Below are 13444 nucleotides of genomic sequence, written 5' to 3' on the forward strand. Positions count from 1 at the left end.
AGGCAGGGGATACCATGGATCTTTCTCTATCGGCCGCACCCAGATAGGGAGACTACATTTTCCTACTCGAATGTTTTTGTACTTGGGCTCCTCTACACGCTACTTTAGTTTCTCCGGAAACTTTTCCATCACACAGTATTAGCAACAGCTTAGTCCCACTCCTTGGCTGGATGTTCAGATTTAAGGCCTTCGGTTCAAAGAATCGCAAGTTTTAATCCCAGCAGGGTCGGGAATTTTAATCGCGTCTGATTCATCCTTCTGGCTTGGGGACTGGGTATTTTTGTTTGTCCCAACACGTTCCTCTTCACATTCAGTCAACATACTGCACTAGCAACCACCATAGAAACACGCAATAATGATTACATCTCTGCACAGAGGGCTGGCGTCAGGAAGGGCATCAGGCCATAAAACAGGGCCAATTCTACATTGCGACACAGTCACACCCGCGACATCACAGGTATGTGAAAAGCGGAAGAAGTGATAGTAGAAGGAGGAGAAGAATAAGAAGAGTATAAATAACATCTTCATGTCTCAGTCCTAGCAATGAGTGAGGTTATCTCATCATTCTTATGAGTAGTGGTCAATTCTGGGCATGTTCTGCTATAATTCTGAATCCCATCGTACATGGGACCGCAGGTGTGTACTCCCAGAGTAGCAAGCTGAAGGGAGTTTGTAGTCCCTCCGCACTTACCGTATGCGCCTCTCTGAACTAATTAGCATTAGTGAGGCATGAGGATGTTTACAATACTCCATTAACTCGAACACATAGTAGTAGATCTACGTAATGGGAGGTAGAGGTACGGAAACAGTACGTTCAATGGGTGGAAAATAATGGTTTCGTTAAACTCTATGAAATGAAGCTTAATCTCTGGAGAAAAATAAGTTGCAAAAATCCTCGAAATATTTAATTCGTATTAACTTGAAATTCGATAATAGTATCCTCTTTAATCAAGGAGAAAGTACAAGAATGTTCGCCTCTTCAGAGCCAGTGATAAGAGGAGGCCCCATCGTCCCATTCCACACTCCAAAAGTTGAGACACCCTGGCAAGCTTTGCCTTTTAAATGAGGTGGTGCTTACTGAATTAAGAATGGTGGTAGTGGTGGTGGTGGTTACGGTAACCATTCTCTTATCACTTATCGCTTACCAGACGAAGAAATAAAAAAGGAACGTGCGTTCCCTGAGTAATAGAACACTTGAAATTTACATACCCTTGAATTGTGGTGGTGATTACTGTTTTAAGAGGAAGTGCAACTAGGCAACCATCCTCTATATAACGCTTATCAGAGAAAAAATGGAAGGGGTCCGACACTTCGAAAAATGGAGGTATCGGCCAAAGAAAGTTGAGGGCCACAAAAGGCGTGAAAATGAAAGACTCCTTAAGCCTCGAACTCTCTCATACCATCGGGGTCGGAAAATAACAAGAGTTGACCAAGGGAAGTCGGATAGGATAAATGAAAATGAGGAACCTGGCACAAGCACAGTAAGTGAAAGCAATGTCAGGACTCGGTTGAGGGCCCCGTGGTCGCCAATCCACCCGACAAAGCTAAGAGCTTATGGCGACCCTTTTAGTCACCTCCTACGACAGGCAGAGGATTCCGTGAATGCTATATTCTACCGCCCCCACCCACAGAGGGTTCAATCGGAACATATATAGTCTCTCTCTCTCTCTCTCTCTCTCTCTCTCTCTCTGGTGGAACTGGTGATTATTGTTCTAAGAGGGACAACTGAGCAGCCATTAATATTGAACCCTTAAGGTCCTTCGTAGGATACCTACCTTCCTTATCTATTAGCAAATCGGCATGAGACCTTTCTCTTGGGTCGTCTACGGGTTCTTCGTCACTTGCTTAGGTAAGAGGCGGGTTTCAGTAATTTAAACTATCTGCTAAAAGAGAGGAATCGAGTCAAGGAAATTAATGCTTTATTGACCATTGACGATGAAATCAAAAAATAATTTGTGACATTTTACCATCTCTAAACAACGAACTCAGTCTCGTCCGTTAAAGAAATAATAACAGTAATACCGACGATGAGAGATGCTGGCTTTGGAGACTTTAACCCAACTGCCTGAGGGGCATCCCTACTAGAAACCACTGTCTTAAATTAAGAGTGAAATATATAAAGTCTGAAGAGTGGTGGTGGTGATTATTGTTTTAAGTGGAAGTACAACTAGGCAACCATCCTCTATATAACACTAATCAGAGAGAAAAATGGAAGGGGTCCGACACTTCGAGAAATGAAGGTATCGGCTAAAGGAAGACAAGGGCCACGAAGGGCGAGAAAATGAAAGACTCCCTAACCCTCGGAAACCTAATAGCGTCGGGTCGGGAAAAAACAAGAGTTGACCAAGGGAGGTCGGACAGGATAGATGAAAGTGAGGAGCCTGGCACAAGTAAGTGGAAGCAATGTCAGGACTCAGCTAAGGGCCCCGTGGTCGCCACCCCACGCTCCAAAGTTCAGAGCCCCTGGGGCCTCACTGAGGTTGACCCCATGACCATCCAAATGTCTAAGCTGAAGGTCTGAACACAATTAAGTTACAGTAGTTGATGACCAAGGTTTCCACATTAATAAATCCCGAACACATCTGATGCTCAACAAATAAAAATCTCAATGATAACAACAACAACAAACGCTCACAACACTTGTGGCAGTAAAGTCCCTTTGCCATCGGACATGCCCCCTTAATCGTTGCGTTAATAAGTTAAGATTCCCCAGTAAATAAAACTAAGATTTCCTGAATACATATTCAAGTTAGTCACTTGGTTTTCAGCTAATTCTCCAAATACGATTTCACTGAATTAAATAATTTAATAAATGAAGCAATCTCATAATCCTAATTAACAACACATTTTATCTACCCTGGACGAATGGTTTCTTTGTAATCCCTAATCATTTAATTAAAAGCTTGTTTTATTCTCATGTTTTCTTTCTCGCCGCTGGAAATGGGATACATTGTCATAATTGCCAGTACTATTTATTTACTTAATGACGTCACTCAAAAATCTTACATTATAACATTAACAATTATTAAGGAAAAAGCTTGGATAATCCTAACATTAAATCCTGCAATCTGCATAAATTAACACACAACGCAAAATAAACGAATCCCTGTCACATCGGCTCGTGATATTCAAATAAAACTTTGTACACCCTCAAATGATATCAGACAACATCACTACCGACTCTAAAAAATTTACATCCCTGAAAATGTTCATTTCCAACCTATCATATCATCGTCTTATTTCCGTTGCTTCAAAAATGAATTCAAGCCTCTACTAAAACGAGTCTTCTCTTTCAAATAATGAAAACTAATTCCAGATATTTTACTACACATGACATGTCTCAGTTACAGTTAGTTCTGTCTAGCATTAAGCTCGCTTTCCCACCTAACAACTGTCTGGAGTAACGGGAACGCGAGCCTGCCTTCGTTACTGCTAGACATAACACATCTGTGCTAGTCGTATTTAACTGGCATAAAATGAAACAACAAAACTCACCTCGCTGGCAATTCACATGAAATATAATTCTTGACCCACCTAGATCATGCGAAGAGATTTAATTTAAGACGTCACTCAAATATTCTTATCCATCACGGTCCTACGGTTTCAAGTGGAATCCTAATTATGGACCGACCCTATTCCCACCTCAATAAATTACACAAAAAATAACTCCTCGGGTTTCCTACACTGAACATTCAGGCATCAACACTACAGGATTTGAACAACCTGACCCACAATCCTTCATTCCTCCTCATTTCGCAAGACTTGAAACACTCGCCAACACAAATTTTCGACACGAATATAATATGGAATATCTCTCTTGGGTGACCCACAATGCTGTTACACAAAACACTCTTTGACAACTAACCATCTCTCCCCGCATATCTGAGCTAATGTTTCCAAACCGAAACTCACAACATCACTTACAAACTTTTTACTATTATTTTCCTCTCAATTCTACACAGATTTCGACAGACTTTGGAATAGCAATCCCTGTAACAAATTTTTTTGGTCTCGCCTCGTAACTTTTCTTCAATAAAATTTTACATCGCTTAACACAACGGCGTGCCTTTACGCCAAATCCAACTGAATAACCACGAAATACAGTTACATGAATTTCACCTTTACACTGAACAGAATTTTATGAAAACTTACTATCTTAACTTTGACAACCACAAATATAGAAAATAAACTTACGGATATGATACTTTGCTTTAGACATTACAGTCGTTTCTCAACCGTCAAATCCACTACTCTTCAACATTTCACACGCTAGTTCGTTACATTCCCGATTATCAAAGAACTTAAAGAAATGACCTTTTGTCATATTCCTCTGACATTTTCACGAAATAAGAGGGTGACCAAAATTCGTCACAGACACACACACAAAAAATGGTGACATCATGAAATAAATAAGAGCATTTTATAAATGTGGTAATTCACATACCTGTAGTCGTACGTCGTCTCCCATCTTACACATTCACCAGGTGGTGGTGGTGATTATTGTTTTAAGAGGAAGTACAACTAGGCAACCATCCTCTATATAACACGAATCAGAGAGAAAAAATGGAAGGGGTCCAACACTTCGACAAATGAAGATATCGGCCAAAGGAAGACAAGGGCCACGAAGGGCATGAAAATTAAAGACTCCCTAGGCCTCCATACGTAATACCGTCGGGGCCTGAAAAGAACAAGAGTTGACCAAGGGAGGTCGGATAGGATAGATGAAAGTGAGGAGCCTGGCACAAGTAAGTGGAAGAATTCCAGAACTCAGCCTTTACCTTCCACTCCTCCAAGGGCTTTCATGGCCTGTGCGGAGGTGACTTTGCTTTGCTTTGGAATGTCCTTCTTGGCAACTGTCTCTGTCTAAAAGTAGGCCTATCCATACATGTATGTATGTTGGGTATTCAACCCGAAGACTCTCTTTACTTCTCTATTATGAAACAGCGGGTCTTTACCATTCCTTACCACCATCAAAGTTACATACCTGCTTTCACATTCCTCAACAATTGCGATAATCCCATCGCACAGTCTGTAGCCATTTTCATTTACCGTTTTTCACTGATCATAATTACTTTTTAAACACTCCCTCATGCCTTTGTTATAAGCCGTATGGTACTGCCTAATTATCCTACATTTACGACTTTCCTTTCTATCGCTTTTATTTTTAAGTACGACTAAAACAGATTCGTAATCACTAATACCATCTATTACTTCAGTTTCTCTATAGAGCTCATCTCTTTTACCAGCACTACGTCCAGAATATTCTTCTCTCTAGTTGGTTCCATCACTTTCTGATTCAGCTATCCTTCCCAGATCAACCTGTTTGCCATTTGCTGGTAATGCTTCCTGTCGTTCGCATTACCTTCCCAGTTGATATTTGGTAAATTGGGATCACCTGCTACAATCACGTTCCTTTTCGTATCGTTTCCCACGTAGCTGATTACCTTAAATAATTTTGAATCAGCCTCTGTGACACCATTTCTTCGTCTATACACTCCTAAAACATCAAGTTGCCTATTATCTTTAGAGATGAGCCTTACACCTAAAATTTCATGTTTGTCATTATTTACCTCTTCGTAGCTTACAAAATATTCTTTCACCAGAATGAGTACTCCCCCTCCTACCATTTCTATCCTGTTTCTATGATAAACACTCCAATTCCGTGAGAAAATTTATATCCATTAGATAACTTATCAGCCTACGATAAACACTCCAATTCCGTGAGAAAATGTATATCCATTAGATGATTTAACAGCCAAAATTCAACTCCTGTTACAACATCTGGTAAGTATATATCTATTACATTACTTAATTTTATTCCTTTTCTTACAAAACTTCTACAGTTCAGCACTAACATTTTTATGGCATCCTTGCTTGACGTCCAGATCTCTGTACTCTTATCACAGGTCCCTAGTCCACCTCACTTTCCTGAATATACCTCCCTATAACCCTTTAAACAAACTTACTAACTTTTATGTACAACTACAGTTCAAGTGAAGGCCGTCTGAGCGTAGATCCCTATCTCCTACCCATACATCAGGATCTATAAATCTCGCCCCCAATTTCCCACCTACCCATTCCATAGTTTCATCTAAATCCCCAATTACCCTCCAATCAGTACCCCTCCTACACAGCATCTCACAGATAAAAACCTCTGCTTCCTTAAACTCTTCCGTGCTGCTGTAACTAGATTCCATACATTCCCAACTATGTTAGTACCTATTCCTTCTTTACTTACGTTATTGGTACCAACGCGGAGGATTACCACATTCTCCGTACCATTGTCCCTCCCTTTACTCAACATCTGCCTTAACCTGATTCCTGGATAAAACTCTACTCTGGTTCCCTTTCCTCCACACATTAGTTCCCACATTCTTAACAAAGTCACCCATGATCAGAGCTTCAACCCCACCCTCTTCATTTGATCCCCTCTTCTCCTGGTCTCTCTTAACTTCCTTGATGTCTGCAGAATCCACTCCGTCCTTCCTTCTCTCACTCTCACGACTTTGTTCCTCCTCCCTCTTCCTATCCTCTTCTCTATATATTACCTTTCCTAGTGGTCCCTTTCTCCCCCTCCCCCGCCATAACACTTTGCTGAACGCCGTGTTCCATCTGCTGCTCCACCTGCAGTAACTAATACCGATTCCTCACCGATACCGATACCTGTCCTGGGACCACTGCCTGAGGGAAACCCATAGCCCTCATTTTCCTTGACCTTAAATTAGCCCACCAATCTCCCACAAATTCTCCCCTTCTTTCCCCTCCCTCTTACCCACCTACCGTATCCTGTACATTGATTAAGAGAGACCTACCTACATTCCTGTCCTCCATTACAAGTCTAATTATCTCCCTCAAACTTCCCTCATCTTCCTCAGTTCCCACTCACACTCACAGTCCTTACACCTGCCCTCTGTGAGTGATCGTGGTGATTATTGTTTTAAGAGGAAGTACAACTAGGCAACCATCCTCTATATAAAATAGAAGGGGTCCGACACTTCGAAAAATGAAGGTATCGGTCAAAGGAAGACAAGGTCACGAAGGGCGTGAAAATGAAAGACTCCTTAGCCCTCGCAAACCTAATAGCGTCTGGGTCCGAAAAAAACAAGAGTTGACCAAGGGAGGTCATAGGATAGATGAAAGTGAGGAGCCTGGCACAAGTAAGTGGAAGAAATACAAGGACTCAGCTGAGGGTCCCGTGATCGCCAACCCACGCCCAAAAGTTCAGAGCCCCTGAGGCCTGCCCCCTGTGAGTAGGGGGGTACAATGACGCCCACGGTATCCCCTGCCTTCCGTAAGAGGCAACTAAAAGGGGCCCCAAATGAAGGATTCACAGACTATGGATATATTGACATTGAAGAGCATGACAGTTTGACTACCCAAGCATTAGTTTTCATGTTGGTTGGTTTGAGGAAGTTTTGAAAGTGTCCAATTGGTTATTTCCATGTGAATAAATTGACAGGAACAAATCTAGCAAGTTTAATCAGGGTTTGCCTAACTTTAACTGCAGAACATGATATCTCTGTCTTGTCACTTACTTGTGATTGTCGTAATGTTAATGTTGAAGCTCTGAAGCAACTAGGGTGTAGATTTGAGAATACTTCAATGGACACAAAACATTTCATCAGTCATCCTATGTCAGAGTGCAATGTATATGTATTTGTTGATGCATGCCATCTTCTCAAGCTAGCACACAATGCCCTTGGTGACTTAAAAGTGTTGCACGACTCAGATGGCAATGCTATAAAATGGGATAATGTTTTAGGTGTGTTTGAGATCCAAGATTCACCGCAAATGAAATTAGCTAACAAATTGGGCGTCAAGCAATAAACAAAGGATGAATGTTAAAATAGCTGCACAAATCTGAGTTCGTCAGTTTCTGATGCTATGATTTTCTTAAAGAATTAAGGTATGAGAATTTTTTTTTAGATTCTGATGGTACCATTTAACTTAATGAATTCCAAAAATCCCTATATTATGATGATAAAGGTAACTGATAACTCAATTAAGTATCTCCTAGGTTTGAGGACCCCTGACAGTCAGCTACTGATAACGCACAGAAGAAAAATATTTGTACTTGGATTTGTTGTTTCTGCACTGAGTCTGAAACCAAGATTCACCGCAAATGAAATTAGCTAACAAATTGGGCGTCAAGCAATAAACAAAGGATGAATGTTAAAATAGCTGCACAAATCTGAGTTCGTCAGTTTCTGATGCTATGATTTTCTTAAAGAATTAAGGTATGAGAATTTTTTTTTTAGATTCTGATGGTACCATTTAACTTAATGAATTCCAAAAATCCCTATGCTACTGCTTTAAAATTCCCACTTCTAGAGATAATTTTATTATGATGATAAAGGTAACTGATAACTCAATTAAGTATCTCCTAGGTTTGAGGACCCCTGACAGTCAGTTACTGATAACGCACAGAAGAAAAATATTTGTACTTGGATTTGTTGTTTCTGCACTGAGTCTGAAATTGTTAGCAGTATATTTACTGACTAGATAAAATGATAAATTTAGCTACTTGCTAACTTACAGATTCTCATCTTGAACTATTGTTTTCATGTATCAGAGGCAAGAATGATTTCAATAACAACCCTGATGTTCTTCAGCTGAAGGCAAGTTTGAGAAGAATTTTAGTTAGGAATGCCATTTTGTCCTGAAGGTATTCCAACGGTTTGACTTTCGGTGCAGAATCAGTTAATGCTTTCATTCAGTTGAGGTGGTGGTGGTGGTGGTGATTATTGTTTTAAGAGGAAGTACAACTAGGCAACCATCCTCTATTTAACACTAATCAGAGGGAAAAAATGGAAGGGGTCCGAAAGTTCGAAAAATGAAGGTATCGGTCAAAGGAAGACAAGGGCCACGAAGGGCGTGAAAATGAAGGACTCCCTAGCCCTCGCAAACCTAATAGCGTCGGGGTCGGAAAAGAACAAGAGTTGACCAAGAGAGGTCGGATAGGATAGATGAAAGTGAGGAACCTGGCACAAGTAAGTGGAAGCAATGCCAGGACTCAGCTGAGGGCCCCGTGTCACCAATCCACGCTCCAAAGTTCAGAGCCTCTGAGGCCCCTTTTAGTCGCCTCTTACGACAGGCAGGGGATACCGTGGGTGTTATTCTACTGCCCCCACCCACAGGGGGATTTCATTCAGTTGAAACAGAGGAGATCTTCAAAAATGTCAGAAACTCTATTCACTGAACAACCTCTGGAGGCTTTTTAAATGCCCTGTAACTTAGACTCTGTAACTCTGACAGTCTACAAAGAAGCAATTTTGTATTCTGTTTGGTGGCTATATAATACGGCAGTCGTACGCTAAACTGGATTGAAAAACCTGTTTAAATGTATTACTGTGGACTACTGTAACTCCTGAGTTGCAAGACCATTGTTATCGCTTAGTTTTCTGCAAGTTATTACTTCTTGGAGTGCAAGAATAGGGGTGGGTTAATTAATCCATCTGAAGATATAGTGAAAGTGCTTACTATTTGTGAAAAAAATGTCAAGTTGTTTGTTTCTGGTACAGAGGGATAGTCCATAAATAATAAGAAGCAGCTTGACGTTTTGTTGCTAAGTACTGCCATTAATTACATTTTTTCTGAAAGGTCAGCAATATTTCACACATTGGCAGTTCACCATGTGACTGATGTAGCATGTGAAGATAGTCACAGGGTTCACTTCGAGAAACTGATAAGCCATATGTATTACCAAGTAAGACTTAAAACATACGGCCAGTCTTACTATACACAAGGGATTCAAAGAAAGACATGTGGTTTTAGGCAACATAGTAATAAGATTGTATTGTTTAAAGGACTGTGATCTTATGTAAACGGTGCCCTGTAATCTGTAAGACTATACAATGTTGTTATTATTCATTTCAAAATCCTATTCTGTATCTTATGCAAATGCTGCCCTTCATTCAACATGCTAATATTGTATAGACAGTGTAGGCCTAAATATGTATTTTAGACAATCTTTAATACTGGTTCTATAAACTGTTGTTATTATTCATTTAATAATAAAATCATGTACTGTATCTTATATAAATGCTGTCCTACATTCAACATGGCAATATTGTATAAACAATGTAAATATGTAAGAGGTGGTGGTGGTGGTGATTATTGTTTTAAGAGGAAGTACAACTAGGCAACCATCCTCTACATAACACTAATCAGAGAGAAAAAATGGAAGGGGTCCGACACTTCGAAAAATGAAGGTCTCAGCCAAAGGAAGACAAGGGCCACGAAGGGCGTGAAAATGAAAGACTCCCTAGGCCTCCATACGTAATACCGTCGGGGTCGGAAAAGAACAAGAGTCGACCAAGAGAGGTCGAATAGGATAGATGAAAGCTAGGAGTCTGGCACAAGTAAGTGGAAGCAACGCCAGGACTCAACTAAAGGCCCCGTGGTTGCCAACCCATGCTCCAAAGTTCAGAGCCCCTGGGGTCCCTTTTAGTCGCCTCTTACGACAGGCAGGGAACACCGTGGGTGTTATTCTACCGCCCCCACCCACAGGGGGGAAATATGTAAGAGAGGATATTTAATATAATATAATATTTAATACTATATTGTTGTTGTTGTTATTCGTTTAATAATCGTATCCTGCATCCTGATTTCATGTCATTGTCACTTATTGTTTGGCTAACAGGCCTTATAAAAGTCTGTACATTATTTACAGGATTACATTGTTTATCAGTGTTCATAATTATCGTGGATAATTCCGTTTACGTAATGTGGGAATGAGTGTTTTGCCGCACAGAATGGCACCATGCCTGGCTTCAGTCGTGCGCGTCGAAACTGTGCGGAGTCATGCAATTAGCGATATATATAATACATCATTCATAACACTAATCAGAGACAAAAATGGAAGGGATCCGACACTTCGAAAAATGAAGGTATCGGCCAAAGGAAGAAAAGGGCCACGAAGGGCGTGAAAATGAAAGACTCCCTAGCCCATGCAAACCTAACAGCGTCGGGTTCGGAAAATAACATGAGTTGACAAAGAGAGGTCAGGGAGGATCTGCTATAAGAAAGTGGAAGCAATGCCAGGTCTCGGCAAAGGGCCCCATGATCGCCAACCCATGCTCCAAAGTTGAAAGCCCCTGGGGCCCCTTTTAGTCGCCTCCTACGACAAGCAGGGGATACTTTGTGTGTTATTCTACCGACCACACCCACAGCGTTTAGGTAATACTTGACTGTGAATACCATGGCACCTGAAGACCTTTTAGATAATAGGAACAAGCTATCCCCTGATATTGATGATGAGGCACTGAGAGCACTCAGCCTCTTATAACATTTACAAATAATAATGTTATTGACTAGTACCATTTGTTACTCAGTGTGATCATCATCCACTATTTGTATTATTGTATTTTAAAAAAGAAACAAAGAGGAAAAGCAAAAAGAGAGATACTAAATATATTAGTGTTTTGCATTTATGTGGTCACCTTATTCGCCAAGGTTTATGGACCTGCCGCCTCATCACCCACTCACTGTGGACTACCGTAACAGCTGGTGGTGGTGATTATTGTTTTACGAGGAGGTACAACTAGGCAATCATCCTCTATATAACACTAATCAGAGGGGAAAAGAATGGAAGGGATCCGAGACTTCGAAAAATGAAGGTATCGGCCAAAGGAAGACAAGGGCCACGAAGGGCGTGAAAATGAAAGACTCCCTAGGCCTCCATACGTAATACCGTTGGGATCCAAGAAAAAACAAGAGTTGACCAAGGGAGGTCCGATAGGAGAAATGAAAGTGAGAAATCTGGCAAAAGTAAGTGGAAGCAATGCCAAGAATCAGTTCAGGGCCCAGTAGTCACCAACTCACGCTCCCAAGTTGAAGGCCCTTTTTAGTCACCTCTTACGATAGGCAGGGGATACCGTGGGTGTTATTCTATCGCCCCCAACTACAGCGGGACTTAATTTTCGTAGTGGTGAAGTTAGGACCCGTGAACAATAAATTCTGTATTAAATCTTCCTGGGCATAAATCATCTGAATAAGAGAGTTTGAATGGACTATTGTACACACATCACATATATCCTGTTTAAATCCTACTTTTCCTTGGGATATCACAGACTCTATTTTGTTCACGTACTCTGCATTTCTTCAAATTATTCAAATATCTTTTCATGAAATCCCATCTGGGAAGGAGGAATGTGGTAATCTTCTATGAAGTTAGAAAGGCTATAACCAACTTTGTAAGCCACCACAGTAACTCGGCAACTTACTTCATTATAATGCACAAACTCAGCTCTTATGTTGAGAATTTAACGATATTCAGCTTACATAAAACTTCCAACATCATCTTGCAAACACATTCATAGTAGACACAGCGGACAAAATACACTTCCACAACCTTAAAGTAGCATTGCTGTTATCAATAATGGTCATAGTAATAACAATGGTCGTGGGGGTGATTGTTTTAGGAGGAAATACAACCGCAAACCATCCTCTCATAACATTTATCAAGACAATGGAAGAGTGGTGGTGGTGATTATTGTTTCCAGAGGAAGTACAACTAGGCAGCCATCCTCTATATAACACTAATCAGAGGGAAAATTGGAAGGGATCAGACAATTCGAAAAATGTAGGTATCGTCCAAAGGCCCACGAAGGGCGTGACAATGAAAGCCTCCCTAGGCCTCGAGTGCTCTAATACCGTCAGGGTCGGAAAAGAACAAGAGTTGACCAAGGGAGGTCGGATAGTATAGATGAAAGTGAGGAGCCTGGCACAAGTAAGTGGAAGCAATGTCAGGTGGTGGTGGTGGTAATTATTGTTTTAAGAGGAAGTACAACTAGGCAATCATCCTCTATATAACACTAATCAGAGAGAAAAAATTGAAGGGTTCCGACACTTCGAAAAATGAAGATATGGGCCAAAAGAAGACAAGGGCCGCGAAGGGCGTGAAAATGAAAGACTCCCTAGGCCTCCACACGTAATACCGTCGGGGTCGGAAAACAATAAGAGTTGACCAAGGGAGGTCGGATAGGATAGATGAAAGTGAGGAGCCTGGCACATGTAAGTGGAAGCGATGCCAGGACTCAGCTGAGGACCCCGTGGATGCCAACCCACACTCGAAAGTTCAGAGTCCCTGGGGCCCTTTTAGTCGCCTCTTACAACAGGCAGGTGATACGGTAGGTGTTATTATACCACCCCCATCCACAGAGGGAACTGTTCCAAGAACCTCACGATAAAGGTTAAGAGTCACTGTGTATTTTTGACGTCAGCAGATTTATAGGAATAAAAACAAATTATCGAAAGAAGATTATTTATCGTCACAACAGAAATTCAATGGTGCAAAAGCGATTGAACTTCAGCCAGCATTAATCTGCCAATCGATTCTCATTTCATTGGAGCTATCCGATTATGCAAGTCGTAATAGAACCAAATAGAGAGCTTGAAGAATGAATTTAATCCAAGCGCAAGTATTTTTAATACGACAGCGAGG

At 41.0% G+C, this 13444-nt stretch overlaps 1 protein-coding gene across 1 annotated transcript in view; it reads right to left on the reverse strand.

Annotated features, from left to right (window-relative positions):
• Positions 1–13444, reverse strand: part of LOC136881296 (uncharacterized) — a 66936-nt gene that overhangs the window by 44099 nt on the left and 9393 nt on the right. The window lies entirely within an intron of this gene.

This window comes from Anabrus simplex, chromosome 9 (assembly GCF_040414725.1).
Source record: "Anabrus simplex isolate iqAnaSimp1 chromosome 9, ASM4041472v1, whole genome shotgun sequence".
NCBI lineage: Eukaryota > Metazoa > Arthropoda > Insecta > Orthoptera > Tettigoniidae > Anabrus > Anabrus simplex.